Below are 18,264 nucleotides of genomic sequence, written 5' to 3' on the forward strand. Positions count from 1 at the left end.
TAGAAAATAGCCCTAAGCCTACAAGGTCCCCTGCACAGGTGTGCAGTCTGTCTTGCTGCTCCAGGGCTGGGCAAGTACATATCCTCTCCCTCCTTCATCCATCCTCTGGAGCTTCCAGGGGTAAGGACTCCACAGCCTCTTTTTATAACCAGATCTGAGCAGTTTTGTAGACAGTTAAAGAGACTAACTGTAACACTAAGCCATTGACAGTCAGATAAAATGGCTATCTTCAACTCCTTATTTCCATTTTGTCTGCAAGGAGTTTTGACCAAGCAAAGAGCAGGAGGTTAAACTATCCAAATATTGTTGGGTTTTTTTTTAAAACAGACACCCCCTCAGTGACTTATTCAGGCTGTATTGTTTTTTTAACAGGGATCAACAGACTAAAATGTCAAGTCTAAGCCAGCCTCATACTTAAACAAAACTCTTAAAACTCCACTAATTTGAATTACCTCTGGCTTTATTATAGCTAATAATGGCCTTTTTTTTATTATTTAATTCTAACGGTAGCCATTTAAACAGAAGAGGACCTCGCCACTACGAGCTGAGCATGCACAACTTCCCGTAGTGCATGAGAAAACCTGTAAGAAAAGCCAAAATAAATAACCACTACTGAGCTGAATTAAAAGATAAAGGCAAAGAGGTAGGAGGAACACCACATTGGGGCTGTTTGTTTACTTAATTCCATCTTAATTATTTAGACTCTCATCTCACTAACAGCTGTGCAGGTGCTAACTTTACTTCAAGAAGGACCTACAGTTTTTGTTTGCATAAATCAAATACGTTTAATCAAGTGCACATTAGCTCATCAACACATTGGATCTGATGAGGAATTGCATAAGTGCCAATGCCAAGCTATTTTGGGGAATATCCATTAAATCTCTGTGGAACAGTCTGACTGAAGGGAAGTGAGACCAAAATGACAGTAAGAGAACGGTAGTAATTACTTTACTAGCAGTTAACGTTGCCATTAACTGCTTTTTGACAAGAGCTTAAAGTTTCAAACCCCAATTTAAGCTTGTTACCCTAATTTTACAATTGTAATTCAATATTTAGAATGCGACACTAGCATAATAAATATCTTCACTCAGTGCTTCATACAATAAATAATGCAAAAGTGTATAAAAAGTTACCAATTATAGCCATTCAAGAAATACAAATGCTTAGTATTACATCTTCATAAAAATAAATAAATAGGCAAACCACTTCCTCAAAACAAAGCCAGAATCCAAACCCATTAGCAACAAGTCACTGGATTTTTTTTTTTTTTTGTTCTTAATAGGCATTCATGAAGAGATCTCCCTTCAAAATGTAGTTTGTTCTTAGGGAGCTTCTGCGTGCAAGGCAAATAGCTCCAGTTTTTGTAAAGGTATTTAAAGCCTTTATGTCACTTCCAACAACACCTGTAGGAAATGTCAGGCAGAAGAAGGCTCTGCCTTTAGTGTGAATATTTTATATAACAGGTCTTTAAGTTAGGCAGACAAAGCAAGATTTGTCTGAAAGAAAAAAAAAAATACCTTGTTCACTTGTTAATTCCCAAAATGGATGAAGGAGGGGGAAAGAAAGAGGAGGGCTGTTCAGGTGCACGCTCTCTCGATTCCTTTGGAAACCCACAACTGTGTGCTGTGACTGACTTACCAAGAAGGTCACACAACTTTTACTTGTGCAGAGCTGTCTCTCCACTACCACTGCCCACCGAGACACAGTGCGAGGTAGTTTGTTAGTCAGAAGAACATAGGTTCTTACGGGCTCTGGTTCACAACTGCAGCTTGATGTAGCTGTTTGCCTCATCCCTCTGCCGGGACAGAGAGACCGGAGGCTCATGCTGTTTGACTTCACAACATTACAGACTAACATGACAGTCATAAAATGCAGTTTACATTCATTTATATGCCAAGCTGTAAACTCTGGCAGATTCAAAGTCCAATAGGAAACAAGGCTGAATGGCAAAGTAACCTCTGGCAAAGGGACAGGATGAACAGCTGGATGTTCCAGCTCCTGGAGCACAAGTCAGAGTTACAAGCGTTTTTATTGTGCTATCCTTCCCATGTTGTCAACAATTCACAAGTATTAAAAAGTCTGATTAACAAAACTGTTGTAACAGACTATCACAAGTATCCAGAGCTACAGGTGCATGTTTTGGGTGTTCACTTTACTACAAAACACAGGACGCATTTTGGCAGGTTGAGACCAGCTTCTTACAGTTATGTCAGATCATTTAAAAAGCTCCTGGTACCAGAAGCCACCATTCAAACTCCTGTCCCAAACACCATCACCACTTACTCTCTGTACTGGTTTAAGTAATATAGTCTAAGAAATACAATTTTCTACTTCAGGTGCAAACAGACCAGGTTCCCACCAAAGCTTCAGATTCATGACTATTCAAGGCAAAAAGGACAAGCCATACCAGGCTCGGAAGCAGACTTCCTCCCTTTTGTTTCAGTTGGAAATATGCTCTGTTCTGGCTTTTCCATCACAGGCAGCAGATCTGTCTTGCAACCCAAGAAGCAAGCTAAGCATTAAGCACCAGCTCAACATGTGTATGTTATCCCACTCCCTAGCTCACAGTGAATGGCTCATCCAGCTGATCTGCCTACGGCACTGTACGCAGTTACATATTTAAAGCTTTGGAAACAAAACAAAACAAAACAGATTTTTTCAGCCCAGATTTGGGTTTGATGCCTTCAGAAAAGAACTGTAAAGCAAGCTGAAGCCAATCCTAGGTACATACCAGCAGCCTATTACTTACCGACCTTTGCTTCCTCCTAGATTCCATTGTAGTGAGAACATAAACAGTGAAATAAGCATATGTCTCCCTCGAATGAATTACCTATTCAGAGTTCCCTCTGGTGTTCAATAAGCTAATCATCACATTCAAGGTAACAGCGTTAGTTACAAAAGCATCGAGTTCCCTCCCAAGCAAATTATCATTCGATGAGGAGCTCGGCGACAGGGACGGGATCCTCGCCTTGTGATTCCCGGACAACGAAAACAATGCAATATTCCATGAGATTTCCGAGATGCGGTAAACATACGCTTCCTTCTTTGTGTATCCAGCAGAGCGCCTGCCTAACCCAGAAAGGATCCAAATTGTTACCGATCCCTCCTGTCTCCGGGTGTCGCCGAGACAGACGCAGCCGGGAGAAGGCAAAGTCCCCAGTCCCAGGTACAGCCCGGCCCCGCGAGGAGGCAGAGCAGCTCCCGCAGCTCCCGAATGAATAACTGCGCCTCGACTCGCCAGCCTTGCCAGCCTCGCGTTTTCATTCGCCTGCGCGGAACGCGAGCACAGCACCGTCTACCTAATTAACAGTTTGGAAAGAAAGTTTGAAGCCGCCTCTGCGAAAAGACGAAACGCGTCTGCGGCAAAACCAGAACCGGCCCGCGAGCCGCCGGGGGGCGAAGGCGGCCGGGATTGCCCAACTCCCGGGGAGCGGGGGGCTCGGGGGGCTGCGGGGGCTCGGGGGGCTCCGCCGTTCCCAGCGGGAGGAGCCGCCGCCCCGCGCGGCTCGGGAAAGGCGCTCCGAGTCCGGAGCCGCTTAACCAAAACCATCTGGGAGCGGGCAGCGCGGCGGAGCCCCCGCAGCCCCCGGGGGCCGCAGCCGAAGAGGGGGGAGGCTGCTCTGCCCGCCCGCAGCCGCCGGCGAGCCCGGGGCGGGGAGGGGGAGATCTCACCGCGACCCCCGCGCCCGTCCCGGGGCGCGGGGCCGGGGGCTGCGTTACCTTCAACAGGTGCGGGCGGCGGCGGGAGAGCCCCGCGGGCAGCCCGAGGCGGGCGAGCGGCGGCCGGGAGCCCCGGGCGGGCTGGGCAGCGGCGCTCCGGCAGCGCCCCGCGGCCGCCCCGCTCCCGGCGGGCCCCGCAGTCAGCGCCGAGGCGGCTACGGCCACGGCCGAGAGGGAGGAGGAGGATGAGGACAGCGGCGGGGAGCGAGGGAGGGGGAGGCAGAGAGAAGGGGGAGGGAGGGAGGGAAGGAGGGGGGGAGGCAGAGAGAGAGAGAGAAACCGCCCCGAGAGAAATTAATCATCACGTGACGGTCGCGATCCGCCGCCGCCCCCCGACAGCCCCGCGGCTCCGCCGGGGAGAAGCCGCGAGCAGGGGACACACCTGTAGGCGCAGCACATATCCGCTGTGAGCACAATGCGAGACAGGAAACTGAAAAAAACAGCCCAGGGAAGGAGAGAGGCTCCCGTTCGTCCCTCCTTCCCTCCCTCCCTCTCTCCACTCCCTCCGTCCTCCCTCCTCCCCCTCCTCCTCCTCTCTCCACCCCCTGCCCCCGGTCAGGATCCGCTTGCAGCGCTGTCTCGCGCAGGGAGATCGAGGCGGAGGGCTGGGAGGAGGCAAGAGCCGCACTTTCTCTCCCTTTTCCCTTTTCCCTTCCCCGTCTCCGCTTTGTTTTGCCCTGGAGCGGCGCTCCCGGCGGGGCTGGCGCTGCCCGGGCCGAGGGGCTCCTGGCTCTGCCCCAGCCGAAGGCCGCGGGGGACGCGGCGTGTTCGGCTGCGGTTTGCGGGGCGCTCCCCTAGGGAACAGGGGGATTTCCACCTCTCGTTCCCTGGACAGGGACTCCTGGGCTCCCAGAGTTTGCCCCTTTTCTTGCACACCCCGTCGTGGGGGCCAAAATATGTCACCGACAACGCTTTTCGGGGACCTGAAAGTACTCCAGGTTTATCTCTCTCGGGTTATCTCCAGGTTATCTTTCTTATTACTCTTCGGTAGTCACAGTTTCTGAAGATCTGAAGAAAACACCCTCTAAGGCACTTGCTGAAAAGTCTGTGTGGAAATTTCTCCTGTTTTCCCCCAGAAACGCGCCACCAGAAGTAAATGCAGAGCCCGCTCCCTGCATCTGTGTAAGCAGAGCATCCCCTTGCCTTAGCAGCGTGATCACCTGCATGTTCAGGTGTTGAATTTGTCTCAACCATAAGTAACGTAGGCGTAATCTATTTAAAAAGAAGGATGGCTCAGAAGAACGACTCCGGTCAGCTTTGGGCGAGTTGTTTAGACTCTGTATGTAGCTTTCCATTAGTCAAATGTGGACCAACGATGTTGCGAGCAGTAATTAATTAGCTGTTATTGGCACTTTTGAGCATAGCTTCATTAAACGCCTTGTGCGTTGGGCTTCACGCTGAAACAATGGGAAAGAGCTGGTCTGCAAGCCATGCTTCTCCAACAGGACCCTGAAAGTTGCTGAGAAATTGTTGTTGCATCTCAGAACGGCAACAAATAGCAAATAAATAAAAATCAACTCCAAAACCTGGACAAGAGTAAAAAGTGAGAGTTTATTGGTGGAGAAGCTAAAACTGGCATTCAGACCTTGGCTCTGCAAAGTGCCGCTGCAGTTTTAGTGGTAGGTTGGGACCATTCAGACATAATGTGGGGGTTTGTGGGATTTTCCCTCCGGGGTTGAGCTTGGGATGCAGAATGTGCTATCTGGCTCTCACCAGTCTGGCCCAGTTTTTGTGCTCACCTCCACCAGAAAGCTCTCGTCTGTGTCTATTTGCCTCCTTCCTGCTCTTCACCTGCCTGGGCTGAGTCATAATCGTGGAGCGTTTCAGAAGATCTGGATCCCTTCTTTGTACTTCTTCACTTGCCAGAAGAGTGAAGGGGAATCTGCAGAGGAGGGAGATGAGACTTCCCTAGGAAAATTGGGTTTGTTGCATCCTGCAAGCCCTGGGAGCACTATGGAGGAACTTGCAGGCTGCTAATGGGCTTGCTAAGACTTCACTTTTCAGGCTGCTTTTTCAATGCCTGGGCTTCTGGCCAGGTTGTGCCCAAACTTTTGGCAGAACGCCCTGGAATTACTGGCCAGACGGCTCTCCTTGTGCCCTGGCCTGTGAATCCCTGCCTCCCAGCATGCTATGCCCCAGATCCTTTTGCCGGGGTCTCTGTCCCTTATGCCCTCACCCAGCCTGCTCCAAACCCAGTGATCTGCTCATCCTGCTGAGGGGGGAAGCCGCAGGTGTGTGCCCACATCTGCTCCTTCTGATGTCCACTGGCCAGGGCTGTACTTGCCGTACTTTTACTGTCTCGTGGTAGCTATCCCAAGGCTAAATCTAAGTCTTATCCCTCTCCCAGCACACCACCCAGTTTCCTCTGTCTGGCTCCTCCAGCTCATGTTGTTCAGGCCTCATAACAGCCTTGTTTTTTTTCCAGAAACCTGCACATGGGCACACACAGAGCCAGAGCAATGGTGACAGGATATTTAATTCAAAAGAGGAGCTGGTGAAGGGAAGCCGTGCTGAATCCTCATCCAGTCTGTAACAACTACCTGCTGTGTATTTGACCTTGCCGAGTGTGACAGGGTTTATGAAGCTGAACATGAGCTCGAGGTGGCCACACTTCTCAGGACAGCTGTCTTCTCTGCTAAGCCTCCAAAAGTTGCTGTTCTGCCAGGTACATGTGGATGTGCTAAAGCAGCAGCGTGGCATATTGGCCTGTGCTCCTGCCAGCTGGGACACAAATGTGTGGCACAGCACTTTTGTTACTGAATTCAGCGCTGAGTTCAGCACTTGGCCTTCTTACAAAGGTGCACAGTGTTCACAAGGTGGTCTTCTACCTCCCATCAGCCCTTCCTTGTCTTGGAGCCAGCACATCATCCTCCTCCCCCATGAAGAGTTATGTGATATGGGGAGATATCTCCCCAGTGAACCCAGATAAACAGCTGCACATCAAAACCTGCTATTTGCAGTTGAAGGATTATTCCCCTTCCTTATCACCATCCACCAAAAAAAAGAAAAAGAAGAGATAAAATCAAATCTTAAATGCAGAAATGCTTTGAAAAGAGCAACAAGTAAAGGACTGAATGATTAACAGATTCCCGAGGATCTTCACTGCCAGTGTGTGCTTACATGTGCACAGCGTGCAGCTTGCGGGGAGAGCCGTAAGGACGTGGATAATGGCATTGCATGTTAATAGGATTCGCTTTCAGATTTCAATTTCCTATTTATTTCCTCCTTCTGTACTTCCTTTTTTTTTCTCCTCACCTTGTTATCACCCGTTCATCGTTACGCATATCCTTGGGTTTTTTTCCTCTGCTTGTTATTATCTTTTATACTGGATGCAATGTGTACCTCTCTCCTGCTTCCCTTTCCAGTGCCATCAATTCTCAATTTTATCTGAGCTGCAGCAATACAGCAATACACAGGATCCTTCCTACTGCCGAGACCTTCAAGGCCTGTAAAAAAAAGAGCTGAATTTCCAGCTGTCGTTATTAAAAACACCTTGTTCCACAAGCAACAGAACTAATGAAGCCAGGTTTCCTGTGGCTTTCTCTCTGACTCGTTTCTATAACCTCATCTCCCATTCTCTTTCATGCCCAATGCAACATCTCTTCTTGGCGTTGAGAGGCGGCAGCCACCATTGCTGGTCCAGAGTGGCCCATGAGCTGCCTGCACATCATGGCTACCTGCATTGCCCAGGTGACTGGCTGCTGCCAAGCACAGCCCTTAACGGCCAAGTTCCTCCTGCATCTTGATTTGTTGAAAAAGTAAATTGAGTCTCTGTTCACTGATGCTCACAGACCCCTGCGAACTTAATTATCTTTGAGACTTCTACCTCTTTTATTCATTTGTTTGCAACTAGCCAATGTGTTCTGACATTTTTATGTGGGGCTGGTGGGCAGATAAACAGCCAAATGATTGATTATCAGCCTTTCGGAAGGAAGGTTGTTGTCCTATGGTCATGGAGAAAACCTGAGAGAAACCCAAATAGCTAAAAAAGAATCTTAAGTCCTTTAAAATTACTAAAATTGCACTTTCCGTGTTCAGAAAATTTTGATTGTTGGCATGCACAAGTGGCCTCATTACATCCTGCTTGAGGATCTTCTGCATCTCAGCTTTCTTCTGAAAGATGAGGAAAAGGAAGAAAGGGGAAAGGATTTCACCTTGTATGAGCAGCTATGTGTCTGCTGTCTTAAGCAGCAGCTGTAGTCGAGATTAAGTCTGCCCTAGCACCACTGCTACTGCCATCCTTTGTAAGAAATTTGTATCAAAAAGGGAATGCAAAGAACACAAGAAATAGGACACTACAGAAATGGCTTTTGTCTCTTGGTTAAGATATAGACAAGGGCTCTGCAACACTTTTTCTTTCTCCACCCAGGTACAAGGCAGTGTGATTGGCAGTCTTCGGGTCTGATAGAGCACCACATCGTCTTCCAGTAGTGACTGAAATGACCCAACTATACATATTTATATTTTCACAGTCCATAAATCACGCTGGAATGTACTTTTTCTGGATGAAAAGTGCCAGATAAATCTAAGGTGTTATTAGATTTGTGAAATGTCACTGTGCGTGTCCTGACTTTCATGCCCTTTGCTCTAAACTCACACGGCAGATCAGTTTTTGTGTATTGGGTTTTTTTGTGGTTGATGGATTTCTCAGTGCTCATTTTCTAACAGCCCAGAAATAAATGGTTAAGGGTAAAATAACCTTAAAGTAATTGTGGGGTTTCCTTCATTTCTTTATCTTTTGATGCCAGAAAATATTTAAACCATATGGGGCAGGTGGTTTTTGGTATTTTCTAACCAACTGTCACTTGATACATTTGTTTACACCTGTGCAAAATGTTACTTAGTCAGAATTTTGCTTTTGTTTAGTTTAGCAGACATGTTGCATATACTTTGCTACAGATATAAATTGCTGCACAAAGATTTGAGAGGGGAAACCAGCAGGCCATGGGTACAATTTCTGTGTGGAATCAGCAGAAAACCTTATATGGATGTGTGCAATGTCTATATGCATATGTATGACTATTACAAGTAGCAGCCCTTGCAGGCATGACGTTCTGACATTGTCTTAGTTGTACCCAAGTGTGTGTGAGCCTGATTAAGGGATCCTTAGATAATGATCTTAGATCATTATGGTGTGATTGAGAGCTGCCCTGCAGAGAAGGACTTGGGGGTGCTGGTCAATGAGAAGCTCAACAGGAGCGGCAATGTACGCGCGCAGCCCAGAAGGCCAATGGTGTCCATGAGAGTCACGAGGCACTGGAACAGGTTGCCAAGGGAAGCTGTGGCTGCCCCATCCCTGGAGGTGTTCCAGGCAAGGTTGGATGGGGCCTTGGGCAGCCTGATCTACTGGGAGGTGTCCCTGCCCATTGCCGGGGGGGTTGGAACTGGATGATCTTTAAGGTCCCTTCCAACCCTAACTATTCTATGACTCTGTGACTGCTGTCTTCAATTTTCTGAGGAATTTAATTTAAAAAAATCAAAATATGATAAGAATTTTTCAGCTGAAAGTTAACGTGTTTTCAAAATGCAGCTACACTGAAAATAATGACTAATATTTGGCCCTGCCCTTTTTTTCCTCCTCATTTTTTTGCTTAAACAGATCCTTCACAAACACACATACACAGACACAGACATATGCATTGGCATATATATAAACCAGTCAAACCAGCATTTCCAACTTTAATTAAGGCAGCTGCCTAGGTTCCAAAGCCACTGCTCTGCTATCACAAAGTAACCATTCATTTTAACTACAGCCAATATAATTAGACTCGATGTTATTGCTAATTCTGCAACTAGTTGGAGGACTGACTATTGGAATCGGTTAACTACCATGTGTGCTGTGATAAATATATCTATGTTGTAGAAAAAATAATAGAATCTCATTATCTATTGTTACTTGTACTAGTTTTATTATGGAGAGCTAGGCTGTGGGAAGGCGACTACAAGTACATGATTATAGTGTTCTGTTCAGGAGTGGAAAATCAGATTTAACTATTTTATGCTGGAAATAATGCATCTTTTTACATCAGTAGCATCAGATAGGTGTATAATTAATATTTTCTGAATATACATTGCAGAAGTTTTGTGTTTATACTATTCAAGTGTATCTGGGCTATGGTAGTTGAATATACAGCTAAAATGTAGGCGTTTAATGTGGTGCAACAAAGTTAGAGAACCATTTATCTTTTTAAAAGACACAGATCAATCAGAATTCATCAATGACACATCAGTTAAGATAGAAAAATAAAGTGTTGACTAATAACACCGAGGCAGTACTTTATCTTTTTATTCATAGGAAGATTTTCAAGATAATATGGGTATTTTAAATGACTAGCTGAGCTTCCATCATGTGATGGCAACTAATCAATAAATCATGTGTCATTGTTGTGGGTTGGCATGTCAAATAGCTGCATTTCAGTGTCTGTATTTACAGGTTTTGAGCAATTTTTTTGTTGTACATTTCTAGCTCGTTAGCCCTGATTTTTAAGTGGTTATTTTCATGTCAATGAAATTGGTAGAAAAATCACGTCTTATCTGTTCCTGCCACAGGGAGGAGATGGAATAGGGTAATCAACGGGAAACTGCAGTTACTTAACACTGCTTGCTACCCCATGTGGGTTTACTAGAGCAGCTTTTCCTCATGAGTGGTGTGAAATATAAATATATAGCATCCCGCTAGACACTTTGGACATCTTGATGCTCGTGGGAGATGGTAAAAGGATGAGTATTTTCGAAAGCAGATTTGACGTGCATAAGTTATGAGGTTTGTACTGAGGCCTGGGACATCCAACTCAAATTATTTTGGTGAGATAACAGCACAAATCTGTATTAACAGTGTTTTGATTGCCCTGCCCATCTCCGTTACTTTTGCCTAGCAAAACTCCAGTGCAATCTCAGTCTGCTATACAAATAGTGCTCTGTGTGCGTAGGTGAACTGGCTGGTCAGTGGACATCCAATTCTCTGGTTTAAGAACAGTGGCATACAGCTGAAAAAGCATTAACCTTTGTTATGATCTCCAGTTGCCATTAATTATATTTTGAGTGCCTTTGCCACTGTGTCAGAGTACCTAAAGAAATGTTTGTGGTGAAGGTAGTTGGTTCACTTGGACTCAGGCCAGAATAACGGGGTGTTTGTTGTCAGAGAGAGATGCTACAAAGAGCTGGCCAAAATGCAGTTGTTGTCTTTTGTCTGTAAAAACAGCCCTTGTTCATCAGGATATTGCAAAATCTCAATGTTGTCTTTGCATCAGTCTCAAAAACGCCTTTTTATTTTTCATGTTTTAGTTTATTAGGAGATTAAATTATTTTCATCAGGACAATGACTCAGGACTTAATAACCCTCATGTTTATCACAGTCATGTCAGATAACTGGGACTTGGGCAATCTGAAGAGAATTGTGAGAGTTTATGTAGCTTTCCACAAGTACAAAACTCAGAGGCTCGTTTTTCCAATGGCTACAGTTTATGTGGATATATATGTGTGCATATACACGTGCATCGAATCTGTGCTTGTATTCTTTCCCTGGAGGCAATGTAAGAAAGCCTGGGTCTTCTCTTCTGAAACGATTAATAGTTGAGTTTGTGGCTATATTTCACTCTAATAATTCTTACAGAGACTGCACTCCTCTGGGACAAGGCAGAACACAAAGTCTGGTATAAAATTTGTGAGAGCTGAACAAAATTCAGTCACATCAAATCAGCCACAGAACTATCTTGCATGGTGGTTCAGGCAAATCGGGAATTTGATCATCTTGTAGATAGTTCTGAATGTTTCTTCCCTTCAAGAGGACTTTTACAACATAAATGCAGTTCAGTTTAGATTTCTCTTACAAATGAGAAAAAAGGTTGTGCTATCCAGCCACAGCCAGGGTGGTGCCTCCTCCTAAGACTTGCCACACAAAAAGGCATAATTGGGTGCAGACATACCACATCAATGTCCCTCTGTGCTACATGGTCTTTCTGCTGGGACCGTACCTATCATGCAATTTTGTGCATGGAGGTTCACAGACCCAGAAGGCTGGGAAGGACCTCTGAAGTGTCTAGTATATATCCCTGACTTAGAGCAGTATCATCTATATCCATAGGTAAATTCTGATGTGTTTTCGCCCCATCTATTAAAAAACTCCAGTTTTAGAGATCTGAATATTTAGCAGGCCATCCATCTATCTACTGATTAACTGTTATTGTAATCCTAGTATCCCATCTCAATCTTTGTTGAAGCAGATTAAATACTTTACCCTTACGCTAAAAAGGATGCTGAAAACCTGTAGGTTGTTCCTGCCTCTCACGAAACCCCTTTATCTATTTGAAGACTGTGATTATGTCTCCTCTCAGCCTTCATTCCTTTACACTCCCCCTCCCTCATTCATTCAAAGTTCTCGTGTAGGCAAAGTTTTCTAGGTGTCTGATTATTTTCTGGACTTGCATAAGTGGGCAACTTCACCTGTGAAATGAAGTTTTTAACACTGGCCATGATCCTTCAGCCAAGACCTTGCCAGCAGCAAATACAATGGAAAGATCACCCCAGGCGCTCTGGAAGTTGTACTATAGTTTTACAAAACTTGGAAGTCTGAGTGCTATGAGGAAATGATGCACTGAAATGGAGGAAAACTGAGCCATGCTGGTAAGGAAATAGCAGAGCGTTGCAAGTAGATGGTTTGTTTCTTAAAGTATGGCAATGCTTCTAGTGAAGGCAAAACCTACTATGATTAAATGAACAATGCCAATGCTATAGTACCCTGAATATGTTATTTAGTCCTGCTGGATTTTTTTAGTGTTGTATTTAACTTCCTTTTTCTTGTTTTTTTTTCTGACTGAGAAGGAAAAGCATATGAAAGTAATAAAATATTGCTTAAATTAACTAACAAAATAAGTGTCCAGGATGATAAACTTCACAGCCATTAGAGAACATAACCAAACATACATGTAGAAGTTTAATTGGACAAAGCTATACTCCTTTCACATGATGGAATTAAGCCAAGTCCTGCTAAACTGCCCAGTACCCAAACTAAAACACCCTGTCATTGCAACTTTAACTCAGCAATGTGACTCCTGGGGCAGCCATTTCACATCCCGCAACTTGAAGCCTGGGCGGAGGGTTTGAGTCTGAAGTTGCACTCGTTTAGAGATGTTAAAGCAGCAAGAGGAACTTGTAGCCAGCAACTCCCATCTCCAAAATCTTCACTCTAACTACACTGTTGCTACCTCTGATGCCTCTCCCAAGTGGTACTCTCAGCGTGGCGCTAACATGGCACTGAGCACATGAATGCTGAGAGTAGCAAATGATGATTAATGAACATCTTATCCCTGTTACGTTGTCCTTGCCTCCCAGCATGTCCTTGATAATTAATTTCTTTGGGAGAGGTTTCATATTATGGCTAAGTTGGTCTAAGGTTCTCTATCCATAGCTGATGGTCTCCATCCTTTTCCCTGCTCCTGGCCATGTAATCCCCCAGCATCGTTTAGTCCAGCTCCTGTATCTGATCTCATAATGAACCTCTTCTGGGAACCAGCTATCAGAAAACAACAAGAAAAAGTGATAAAAGTTTTTTTATTCTGCTGACAGAATGTCTGACAATGTTTTCTCCACAGGTGGTTCACCGCAAGGTCGGGATGGTGCCAGCAGCAGCACACAGATTAGAATTGGGTGAGGGATTGGGGCAGGGAGGCAACAAACCACTGGGTCAGCCTCAAAATCCCTTCTTGCTGTTAGAGGGAAAAGAAGTCATGGGAAACAATCACCAGATGCTTCATTTGTGTTTTCTTGTTTGAAATCTGTATTTTAATGGTATCCGGAGCTCCTACATCCTTCTGAAGTTCTAGCTGTCTCTGCATGAAGTATGTGGGAGGCTTAAGAATGAGACTGTTACAATAACACAATGCAGTTTTAATCCTTCTTTGATAATCTATTTTGCTGTAAGATTCCACCCTCCCTTCCCCCCAAGGCCAGTCCCAGAGCAGAAGTCAATAACTCAGTAGGAACATTCACATATTAAACTTTCTGCATACCAGCTACCATGGGGTGTAACAGCACTGTGCGTGCGAACTCCTGCTGCTATCCACCTCTCCTGTCTCCATCTCTTACAGAAGGACGGAGACAGCAGGCAGGTCAGCAAAAGCCAGAAATCATACAACAAGAGAAATGACTGGAGAATTGCAACTGACAAGCAAGGAACTTAGAAGAGACAAATTTTAAAGCCTTATTTCAGTTTGCTTCTTAGGATGCTGTTAGGCTTCCTACAACAATGACAAGCTTGATACTGTCTCAGCAATATTCTCTGGCTGTGAGCTGAATGAGGCTCTATTGGATATTAGAATCATTTTCTAATGTTTTACTTCTGTAACTCAGGAAATTTTGTTCTGCACTTCAATCAGAAGAAAAATCATCATTTGAATAAAATGAAGAAAAACAACCAAACATTTGGCAAATAGGTTATTTTAATTGTCAATGTGGTAACTATTTGGAAATGTTGATATTTTCTGGCAAGCGCAGTGCACACATGTATGTTATTAGTCACCCAACACGTTAGATTTGTGATAAATATACTTAAAATAGATTTGCTGAGTATTTAGAACTCTTGCCTTCTTTATTCATTAAATCCCCCAAACTGTAGCAGATGGAGAGGGGGAAAACATTTTTGACCTCAGAATGGAATAGTTTGATGGAATTTCAGCAGACGGACAACTTTGGTGTGTTAATAGCATCATATTCAAAATTATTACTACTGTGGATCTCAGCACTGTGTTACAGACTTATGATATGAGTATTGCTATAAAGCACATTTAAACCTAATTTGGTAAGGAAGGGTAGAAAGAAAAATAGCTTCATGTACTGCATCTGCTCCTGAATCCTTTAGCAGTTTTTCTGGTTTGACATACATTCTTATTTTCACCATGTTTTCCTAAGGAAATAAGGCTCATGCAATGATGCTTCGGTTTTTTTATCTGTTCTTGCATAATAAATTTGGAACCATGACCTAACTTCAGGTTTCACATATATTAAAGCCCTGGAAATTTTGTAAAAATAGGCATAGAGGTAGAAGCAGCCTGTCATAAAGGAAAAATGGGATCTCGGTGTGGTTGTTAAGCATCAAGGGATTGAAACAGGAGAGAAATTTAGGTATGTTGCAGGCATGGGAAAGGGTTCAAATGGTTGCTGTCAACAGTTTTAGACACTGAGAAAAGAGCCATAGGATCAGCTACAGAGCTGACCAATTTTGATCATTTTATTAGCCTTCTTTCTGTGTGCTTTATCCCTATGAACAGGAAAGTGACTGTTAGGTGCATTACACAGAATGAAGGAGATCTTTTGCTTCATTTTCAGTTGCATTGGTTATTCTTCAGAGCAGCAACAGCTTACAACCAAAATCTTGTTTCTAAATATTCGAGAAATGTGACCCACTGAGAAAGGACGCAGGCTTGGTCTCCTATGATGGCTGGTAGAGGAGTGAACTCAGGTCTTGTTCTCACCAACATTTGCAGTACATTGTTAACTCTGTGCATGTTAATAGCCCAAATAGGAGTATTTTTTATAGGTTTAAGACGAAACACATGTGTAAGCGTTGGCAGGGTCAGTTCCCACAAGCTCAGTGTTTCTATCAGCTAATGGAGCAGCTCTCTTAACTCAGGTGAAGTTGACATTGGTACCTTACAGAAGGTTTAATTCTCACTGACAGCTCATGTTAGCAGATAAGTTTTCACATTCTTTCTTTGTTTGCACACGGTGCTTTGCCCGGTTATGAATACCTTTAAACTGGTGCGTAACTGCAATTACATGTGAAAGCAATATTCATTTTCCTTCTAAAACGTGTGCTTCAGAAGTCTGAGAGAGAAAACTAAATGAAAGTTCTTTTTATGTGTGAAAAACATATCAATCTATGCTAACAGTTGATTTCAGCAGCCTCTTCTCTCACATTCCTGTGGCCAGGAAAGCGAAGGCTCTTTCTTCCTTCAAGAAAATCGCCCCCCTAACGTTACTCTGGGCAGGGTAAGGAAAGTGAAGAGGAAATTAGTGTTTCTTCTTTTTTCCTCGTTTTATTCTCCTCAAAGGCTGTTCGCAGCTCCTGTTGGCTGCCTTCTTTGTGTATTAGGCAGAGTGAAGAGACAGCCTGCTGTAAAGGAAGGGCCCTTTTCACCAGAAATCATTGAAATTCCCGTATCCTGGCCCTGAACAAGCAAGCAAGGGAACAACAGCAGGAGATAGCGCGATGTGTTGTCAATGGAGGGGAACGGCCACAGGACAATGGATGTGAAAGCCTTCAGCTGAAATCAGCATGTGGCCCATGCAGCCAGCCAGCTTGGCCGCCTGTAGCCACGGTGAGGTATTTACACCTTGGACAAAGCAAAAGGAGTGCTAAAAACACATGAGAGAATCATCAGACTGTGTTTATTAACACAGTGCTTTATCTTCAAAGTGTAGTTTACAATTAACCAATATATTCAGCAAGAACAGTAAATGGATAACATTCATTATCACCCAGTCACTATCTTGCAAAACAGATTTAAAGTGATGAGGAGATGCACTTGAAATGTTGCAGAGGAAGATTTTTAACCTACTGTTTGAACTTGTATGACAACATTTTGAACTACTGCATGCCACCTTAGCCTTTCAGTCTCTGTTTTGCCAGGCAAGAATTGCTCACAAGGCTGAGAGGGTATTTCAGTGTCCTCTTTCATCACTTCAGTGTCTGCCCATCAGGAGCTAGACTGAAATCAGTTCGCTTCTGATTGCTCTTGGAGGACAGACATCACTTACAATCATTAGCAGAAGTGGTCAAAACCAGTATTTTATGTGAACATCTTCAGCAAGTGTGCACCTGGCCCCTGGACACAGGGAAAGCTGGACTAGCACTGTGCTTGGTTTGAATATAAAAATTGATACTTCTCTGTGTTTGGAAAGGGTGGCAATTCAGTGTTTTTTTGAATCAACTACTAGGCTGAATTTAAGCCACTGACAGCAGCAAAACCCTCCAAGGCAGCCAGATTCCGATTAATGTATTAGCTACTGAAATGATACATAAAGTCAGACATTCCTACATGCTCTCACACAATAATACATAGATTAGAAAACAAATTCAATCCCAGAAAGCAAGTTCAGATCATGGAGAGTTTTTCTCAAGTAAAACAAGTACAGCAGTGTTGTTAGTTGCCTGAGTATTGTAATTTAGTGAAGAACAAGCCCTATCTTGTCACGTTTAAGACAAAGGCACATCAATGTGTATGCACAAGTACCAGTTCCAAGAAATACTGTCAAGGATTTTCCCTCTACTCCTGGTCTCTTTCTCTCTCCCACCATTACTTCTCGCCCCCCCCCCCCCCCCCCCAAAGAATGCATTGAACAATGGCAGCAAGAGAAAAATCTGTAAAACTCCAGGTCAACAAGAAGGTCTCATTTCTATTAGATTTTTGGGGACCTTTAGGTTTCTTTTTGAAGAGTGGGCTTCTAGTGCTCCTTGCTTCTGTAGAGCCTTTGTGATTTTAGAGCATTTGAAATTACTCTGAGCAACCCTTTGGATGGGTTTTAGTGCTTTCTAAAGAAAATCTACTCATTATAAACATCACTAGCTCCAGTAAAAATGGAACTTGTGCACAAGCACCAAAGTGCTTCCTTCTGCTTCTGTTGTGTTTAGTTTAATGTGTGACAGATTGTTTGTTCAGCTAGGATTTTATTTGTGATAGCAGCCTGATAAACAGAAAAAAGGCAGTGATTAATTTTTGTTTTTATTAAACTATCAAAACTTCAAGTACTACAGTATTACACTACAAATATTGTGAATTGAAATGCTAAGAACTGATGAAATGGGGAAAAAAAAAAAGAGGTCTTTGATGGTGCACGCTGCAGTCCAATTTGTACTGAACAGTAATCTGTCCACACAGAGAGCTCAACAGACTAAAATGCAGGTCCAAGCTGTGCCAGATTCCTGCGCTGCCTTAGATCACCATTAGCAACTGCATTTTAAAAACAGTTGCTGATGTGCAATGTTTCCATCTTTGTACGCCCTAATGAGAAAGTAGCTGTCAATCCAGCACTGCTCCAGAGCCTTTGGTGCTTCGACAGTTCAGCTGCAATGGCCCAAGCCAGGCACCCAGCCTACTGGAAACAGCATGAAGTCTCCCTTTGTTGAACACATTCATGATGTGGGAGCTATATGTGTACAATGTGGCTAAGATGACTGTGGTAATTGCAACATTTTATATTTCTTTCCAAGTGTAGCTTAACTATCCCCAAATTTATTTTGTTGCCAGTGCCAACACATTAGTCTATGGATGTAAAACAAGCATGGGCCAAAACACCTTGTTTCTTTGGGATTTTTTGTTTTATAGCTCTGATTTCACAAAACAACAAAAAAAAATCTGTTGCTGGTTTAGAAATTAATGGTAATCTACAATATTTCATGTACCCAGAGTATTCTCCCTTTGCATGCCAGGAGAAAATAATCAAATAGTTGTATTTGCAGCTATTGATTGTAAATGGCGTGGCGGCAGGACCAAAGGATTTCTGTTCTTAAATTGTACTGCAGCCCATACAGGGATAAAGGGCCCAATT

General features: G+C 43.9%; 1 protein-coding gene across 2 annotated transcripts in view; it reads right to left on the reverse strand.

Moving 5' to 3' along the window:
• Nucleotides 1-4,206, reverse strand: part of PLXNB2 (plexin B2) — a 259,609-nt gene extending 255,403 nt beyond the window's left edge. For both annotated transcript variants that reach the window (XM_069850324.1, XM_069850314.1), the window contains exon 1: nt 4,103-4,206. The gene's annotated coding sequence lies outside the window, so the exon portion shown is untranslated. The remainder of the gene's footprint in view (nt 1-4,102) is intronic.
• Between the last annotated feature and the right edge of the window lie 14,058 nt (nt 4,207-18,264).

The sequence above is a fragment of the Phaenicophaeus curvirostris genome, chromosome 1 (assembly GCF_032191515.1).
Source record: "Phaenicophaeus curvirostris isolate KB17595 chromosome 1, BPBGC_Pcur_1.0, whole genome shotgun sequence".
Taxonomy (NCBI): domain Eukaryota; kingdom Metazoa; phylum Chordata; class Aves; order Cuculiformes; family Cuculidae; genus Phaenicophaeus; species Phaenicophaeus curvirostris.